The sequence below is a fragment of the Bufo gargarizans genome, chromosome 9 (assembly GCF_014858855.1).
Source record: "Bufo gargarizans isolate SCDJY-AF-19 chromosome 9, ASM1485885v1, whole genome shotgun sequence".
Taxonomy (NCBI): Eukaryota; Metazoa; Chordata; class Amphibia; order Anura; family Bufonidae; genus Bufo; species Bufo gargarizans.
Genome location: NC_058088.1, coordinates 175,219,066 through 175,227,386, shown reverse-complemented (window position 1 = coordinate 175,227,386; position 8,321 = coordinate 175,219,066).

The window sequence follows — 8,321 nt, the reverse complement described above, 5'->3', positions numbered from 1 at the left end:
ACAGAGGGTAGTACCCATGGAAGTTTAATTCCATCTGTTCTGCGTGGATAGGAATTAGAGGAGGAAGAGGATGAGGATTGAGAGTCATTCTCCTGATGACGACAGCGAATTCTTGCCTGTTGGGATTCTGGCACACATGACTGCCTTTCATGTGACCCACGCTTTTTACGCATTTTGGACAACACAGATTACTGGTTGTTCACCCTTCTCAACCCCTGCTACAAAGAGAACTTCTCATCTCTCATTCCTGTGGTGGAGAGGACGAGCAAAATGGTGCAATACCAAATGGTCCTTGTGGAAAAATTAACAACGCTGGCTGCAGAGTATGTAGTTCCTTGGGCAACCGGGGAGGGGAGACAAGGGGAACACACAGCAGTTCCAACAGAGGCAGGGCAACACTCTCCAAGGCCTGGGACAGTTTCATGACACCCCACCAGCACCCTCACCCTGATGCGCGGCCTAGTGTCACAAGGAGAGAAAAGTTTTGGAAGATGGTGAAGGAGTACGTAGCAGACCATGTCAGCGTCCTCAATGATTCCTCTGTGAATTACAACTACTGGGTGTCCAAGCTGGACACATGGCACGAACTGGCGCTCAACACCTTGGAGGTGCTGGCCTGCCCTGACGCCAGCATTTTGTCAGAGCGGGTATTTAGTGCTGCTGGGGGCAGAATAACTTATAAGCACATTCGCCTGTCAACTGAAAATGCTGACAGGTTGACTCTTATAAAAATGAACAAGGCCTAGATTGCCCCTGACTTCTCTACTCCACCAGAGGAGAGTGGCTGAACATAAAGGCACTTTAAAAGTGTTTTTTTATAATGTACTGAATACACTGTATTCCCATGCACCCCTTTCACCACAAAATAGGGTATATGGTTTAAACTTCCTTTTCTTGTCCTCCTCCTTCCCCTCTTCCATCATATCAACATGCTTATTAGTCTGCCCTTGCTCCTAATGTTGTAGAGGGTCAGCTCACCTGCAGGCCCTTGCATATAATATTTTAGAGGGTCAGCTCGCCAGCAGGCCCTCACCTACAATCTTTTAGAGGGTGTGGGAGAGTGCTCGTGGTAGGCTACGGTAGCGGCGGCAGTATTAAGGCAATCACAGACAGTCTTTGTGATACACCGTGACTTTATTCACACCAAAGGCATAACAGGCAATGTGCAGACCACACAGGGGCGTATTCACATAGAGCATAGAACAAAAAGTCCTTCCATAGCAAACTGTGTGTTTGAGTCACCTTGTTTCTGTAACGACCACACCAGTCCTGCAGGCTTCTAGGCTACCTGCCTTTGTCTCCCTCAGGCCGGAGGCCCTTTGGCTAGTGGCACCACAGGTCCCAGGGCTATCCTTCAGTTTGTGCTGCGCCCAGTATCTCCTTGACCAGCACCGAATCTGTCTATCAAAATCTCCAGCACAGCAAGACACACCCCATACCCCATCTTCAGCAGGCTGGGTTCTTCAAAGGCCCAGCTTCACCAAAAACCTGGGCTGGCCGTGGGGAACAGGCACCCACCCTGGTCTTTACCTGTTCCCAGTAAGAACCGGCCCGGACACGCTGCGCCAGCAGCATTTGCCGCTGTAACCGCAATGATCCGGTTCTCACTCCACCGAGGCCAGGACCTCTGGTGGCACGTATCGTCCGTCCATTATTATCCCAGGGACTCTCTTACAAGGGCCAGCTCACCTGTAGTCCCTCGCATGTAATGTTTTAGAGGGTCATCTCACCAGCAGGCCCTCACCTACAATGTTTTTAAGGGTCAGCTCACCTGCAGGCCCTCGCATATAATGTTTTAGAGGGTCAGCTCACCAGCAGGCCCTCACCTTCAATCTTTAAGAGGGTCAGCTCACCAACAGGCCCTCACCTACAATCTTTTAGCGGGTCAACTCACCTGCAGGCCCTCGCTTATAATGTTTTAGAGGGTCAGCTCACCAGCAGGCCCTCACCTACAATCTTTAAGAGGGTCAGCTCACCAACAGGCCCTCACCTACAATCTTTTAGAGGGTCATCTCACCTGCAGTCCCTCGCATGTAATGTTTTAGAGGGTCAGTTGAGCAGCAGGCCCTCGCCCCTAATGTTTTAGAGAGTCAGCTCGGCAGCAGGCCCTCGCCCCTTATGTTTTAGAGGGTCAGCAGCAGACCCTCACCCCTAATGTTTTAGATGGTCAGATCAGCAGCAGGCCTTCGCCCCTAATGTTTTAGAGGGTCACCAGCAGGTCTTTGCTACTAATGTTTTTGAGGGTCACCAGCAGCCCATCGATCATCATTTTTCATGTGTAATAAAGGGTGTATTGGAGTGCCGGTTCCTTGTAATTTTTGGCAGCCCTTTTACCTAGTGCATAGGCTTTATGAGTGTAGGAGTCCCACTACCTGAACAATTGTACCACAATGTGAATGAGGCCCTCCTTTATATGATATACAGGTTGTATCGGAGTGCCTCTTCCTTGTAATTTTTGGCAGCACTTGCACTTTATATACAAGTAAATATACAGGAAAGAATGTTTCCTAACAATTTTTTCTCTAAAATCGATTTTATCTTCGGTTTGGTGCGTATTATTGTCAGTCTGTAAAAGTAGCGTACTACTTGGACAACATCGACCTGGGAGTGCAAGATGCATGCAGACATCCTCCCCATGCTGTTCCCGAACAATTTCGGTGGTGTTTCCATCAATTTCTGACCTTTTCTATGAACCAGACACCCTCCCTTCTTCAGAGCAGGTAGTGCCTGGTTTAATGCTCTGGTTCTCCCATTGACTTCCATTGTGCTCGGGTGCTCGGTAGAGCACCTGAGCATTCCGAGGTGTTCGACCCGAGCACCCAAACACCCGAGCACTTTGGTGCTCGATCAACACTACTCAATATATTAGATTATTTTTTAATTATTCAGTGGTTTGTATTTTATTTCACCAATGAGTGTTTCCATGTATGAAGAAGAATACTATGGATTGCTGAAAAAAGGGGGAACTGAGCGCGATTAAATGAATGTTTGTTCATCCAACAAGAAGAGAGAGAGAGAGAGTGTGAGGGTTACAGGGATCCAATGTAGCAGGTGTCCAGGGGACCCGGAGTAACTGTTCATCCAACAGCCATCCTGCTAATGTATCTGACTTTGCCATGGTGGGATAATAGCACATAAAAGGAACAATCAAACCTGATGAATCTCTACATGAGAAGTAATGGGGGTGTCTAACACATGATAAAAGTCAGATTGGTAACACTATGCAGGGGCGTAGATAAGGGGGGGATAGGGGGGTTCAACCCCCCCCCCCCCCCCCCAGAGTGTCTGTCCTCAGCATCAGTGGCGGATTACAAAAGGGACGTTCGGGTCGGCAGCCCCGGGCCCAGCATAGCTCCCTGTTCCGGTTCCGATCACCGCCATAGGCTTCAGGGCCTGAGGCCTATGCGGTAGTGAAATCCCGGCGCAGGCGTGCGAGATGACGTCATCGCGCACCTGTGCGGGGACGCAGCACTGTGACGCGCCTGACTCATCCCGCCTTCCTCTGCGAGCAAGCGCCTGGCCCTGGACATAGGTGAGTATTTAGCTTTTCATTTTTTGTTTATTTTTTATTTTTTTATTTCATGTGCCTACTTTGGGGGACATGTGGGGGGGACACACAGGAGGACATATTAGGGAAGATAAATCGAGTACATGGGGGGGAATGTGGGGGCTGTATGGGGCCAAATTATTATGGGAGGGAATACTATGTGGGGACAAATTACTATGTGGGGGCAAATTATTATGAGAGGGACTACTATGTGGGGGCAAATTTCTATATGGGGGCAGTGTGGGGGAAACTATTGTGTGGGGGCAGTGTGGGGGTAATTGCTATGTGGGGGCAGTGTGGGGGTAATTGCTATGTGGGGACAGTGTGGGGTAATTTCTTTGTGGGGACAGTGTGGGGAAATTGCTATGTGGGGGCAAATTACTATGTGGGGCAGTGTGGGGGCAAATTACTATGTGGGGGCAGTGTGGGGGCAAATTACTATGTGGGGGCAGTGTGGGGCAAATTACTGTGTGGTGGCAAACTACTATATGGGGGCAGTTTGGGGGAAATTACTGTGTGGGGGCAAATTACTATGGGGGGATTACTATGTGGGGGCAGTGTGGTGGAAAATACTATATGGGGGTGTTGCTATTGGGGAGGCACTGTAGGGGCAATTCTATTATTTCTGGGGACACTATACAGGAATTATTACCTGGAGCACAATATAGGGTGATATTATTACTCGGGGCACTCTAGGGGACATTATAACTGCTGTGGACACTATAGGAACATTTGGGGTAATTTATCAAACTGGTGTAACGCAGAACTGGCTTAGTTGCCCATAGCAGCCAATCAGATTCCACCTTTCATATTTGACAGCTCTTTTGGAAATCCAGTTCTACTTTACACCAGTTTGATCAATTACCCCAATTATGTCTATTAGGGTCACTATTTTTTCAGCAGTATAGTACCTGGGGCATTAGGGGGCACAACGGGCACAGTATTGGGGGTGGCAGCAGGATGACACTGTGGGGACACCAGGATGAGGTGGTTGATGGAAAAATTGAGAAATCTAACGTGTCTGTGTTACAAACTGTAGAGACGAGATGTGGCTGAAAGAATTTGCCATGGTGGTCTGGGTCAAATAGAGGAGAAGAGGAAAGAGAAGGTCTACATGACAGGAGATGTCACTGGATGTAAGAGGTATGTGGTGCTGTATTCTCCTCCATATCTTTTTTATTACAATTATATGTATTTTAAATTTGGCGACCAAATTTTTCAGTTTAGGACCCAATTTGGGGTATTTTAAGTTAGTGATAGATTATTAGATAGTAGTAGTACATATACTTTGCACAAGTAGCTCACTTAGTCACTTACATAAGGAACGGCGGGTCCGTCTTACAATAGGGACACTGTCAGGGACACTGTTATGGGGGGGGGGGGTAGATATCTGTGGATGTGGAAGCTGAACCCCCCCCAGGAAAAAAAATTATCTACGGCCCTGCTGCTATGAGGCCTATAGTGGTAGGGGTTACCATATTGTTTGCCTTAAGGTTGTCATTGCAGCTGCTTGCTGCCGCCACTAGTGGGCGCTCACTACATACAAACTTATAGACCTCCTATTGTTTTCAATACTAAATGGATATGAAGTTAGCTCCCCCTAGTGGTGCCTGCGTGTAGATCGAATTATAACGTTTATCAGTTTATAACAGTCAACAAACAGAGCTCACTATACAGATATATATTAAAATGTCTTCACTACAGAATGTTGGACCTAAAATGATAATAACATACTTACCGTCAATTCCAGTGGTACTGTTTTGGTCCTCCCTGCTTGTCAATGGGTGACATAGCTCTAAACCCTACATGCAGTGGCGTAGCTACAAATGACTGGGCCCCACAGCAAATTTTTGAATGGGGCCCCCCTCCCCAGTAATTTTTTCGCAACCCCTTCCTTTCATGCCGCCCCCATTCCTGTGGATAGTAAAGATCGCTCTCTCAGACCAGGTCCGGCAGCTGTTCCTTCAGTTTTCTACACTGCCTATATTGTCACTGTATATCATTTCATTGTGTAATACTGTTGAGGGGGCCCTGACAAATTCTTTTAATCCTCCTCCTCCTGGATGGGCCCCTCCTGGGTCAGGGCCCCATAGCAGCTGCTTCCCCTGCTTCCCCTATAGTTACGCCCCTGCCTACATGGCTGCTGCAGTCAATCTCTGGTCTCAGTGACCACTATTCACTGCAGTCACGTTGGGTATCCAGCTGCAGCTAGGTAAACACAGACCGGGGGAGGCACAGTGGCAGTATGGTTATGGATGGAAGTGATGGAGTTAACAGCTCTGGCACATCCCTTTGAGGAAGCTTGGGTGTGGATCCTAGATCCACCATCTGCTAAGTATAAAGAGTTCCATCAAGTAGAGGAAAGAAGAGAAGCAACTCCATGTACTCCATTCCTCACAAGACTGAATTAAGCTACAGAGACTCACTGATCTCTGGATGATCTACAGAAAGGAAGAAAGAGACGAGAAGGTTCAGAAATCTGCATAGCTGAGCATTGGAGTCAGTAAATTAACCTGCTACCTAAGCTATTTAGACTTTACTGCAGTGAGGGGTATACTGTTATGACACCCTTCACACTTGGACACACACTCCTATTTCCCACTATAGTAAAGAGAGACTTTTATTCTTTTACATCTGGCCTCGTTACTGACTCCTGCACTTTACGAGCCCTGCCTTGCACCTATACAAACACTCAACATCAGGGGCACCCTGACTACCATCAGGCAGAAGCCCTAACATCAGGGTGTGTCTTTGGGGGAAGAAAGGGGGCGTCCTCCTTTCACTGAACAACGGTGTTAGGAAAGCCACTTTGATTGACTGTAACAGCCAGAGCCACTACCACTCCCATCTTCTGCTTTCACCCCCCCCCCCCCCCAGGATATTAATGGACGCTGTCCAACTCTCAGCACCCCCACTGACGATCTGTGTGAAGAGGCAGTGGTCACACATGGCTCAGCTCCATTCACACAGGGGACTCGGGGACCTAGTTCCCATGATTGTGGGTTTCCCAGAAGTCAAAAGTCAAGGACCATCTACCAAGAAAGCCCATGTCTTGTCAAATATAAAAAGGTGACTTCTGTCAAGATGTGTAATCTTGTTGGATGAGTGTTCTACACCCCGAGGTTGCAGAAGCCATTAAAACTAGACAAAGCCTTTTTGGAGGCAGGCGGTGTGTAATTACACAGGGTGCTTGATGGATTTGATTAGTTTAGATTACTTTAGTGGTCTTTACATCTGTGAGTAATCTAGAGAATTACCACATGGAGCAATGCGAGTAGATGGATCTTCCAGGTTCAAGCTAAGGCTGAAGTTAATTTTAGACTTTTCATGGCTGAGGGGGTAGGGTGGGAGTTGTAATGGTTTTGAAAATGTATTTTTTGATTGAAAATGATCCTCAAAATACTTATTTGTTAGAATAATTGGAGAAAAACAGATTTATATTTTCTTAATGAGATTATCCTATGATCTGTAAATTCAGAGAGGTCCACCATTCACCATCTATGAACCCAAAAAAGGGAGCGACTACAAATAATATCTGTCTACAATCTGACAAAATCAAACTACCAGGATAGCATGAATAGCAGCTGCTTTGGGACCCATGGTGGGTCCATCTCCACTCAGAGGGAGAGGTGCAACTAGTTTTGACTACAAAGGATGGAAAGGGGACATTGAAAATTGGATGGGGCCCAGTTCTAAGCGTACCTATGGAGCCGCCTGGTTGCTTGTGTGCATTATCTCTCTACTTTGCATCATCCCCATACCATGACATCACTATATGCATTAAGGCTGCCATATACATTCAATAGCTGTTGGCCAAAACCGATGGCTTATCTCCTGGGATAGGTCAAAAATATTCACTTAATCTGTCGGAGGAGAGTGGAGAGCTCCGCATGCACATTAGACTTTTGGACGAACCCGCTGTACACCAATGTGTAAAGGGGCCTATAACCTTGGAATGTGACATCATTTTGTTTTCCGGTGTGTGATGTCACTGTGTGCCAGTAAAATGTATGCATGTGTTATACCTGTATTATGATACCATTGAGAGCTTTATTCATATGCCTACTATTTGCATAATTCCAGTGGGTAGATTATCCTTGTGTTTATTATCCCTGTACTGTGACATCACTGTGTTTATTATCCTTGTACTGTGACATCAGTTTATTATCCCTGTACTGTGACATCACTGTGTTTATTATCCCTGTACTGTGACATCACTGTGTTTATTATCCCTGTACTGTGACATCACTGTATTTATTATCCCCGTACTGTGACATCACTGTGTTTATTATCCTTGTACTGTGACATCAGTTTATTATCCCTGTACTGTGACATCACTGTGTTTATTATCCCTGTACTGTGACATCACTGTGTTTATTATCCCTGTACTGTGACATCACTGTATTTATTATCCCCGTACTGTGACATCACTGTGTTTATTATCCCTGTACTGTGACATCACTGTGTTTATTATCCTTGTACTGTGACATCACTCTGTTTATTATCCCTGTACTGTGACATCACTGTGTTTATTATCCCTGTACTGTGACATCACTGTATTTATTATCCCCGTACTGTGACATCACTGTGTTTATTATCCCTGTACTGTGACATCACTGTGTTTATTATCCTTGTACTGTGACATCACTCTGTTTATTATCCCTGTACTGTGACATCACTGTGTTTATTATCCATGTACTGTGACATCACTGTGTTTATTATCCCTGTACTGTGACATCCCTGTGTTTATTATCCTTGTACTGTGACATCACTG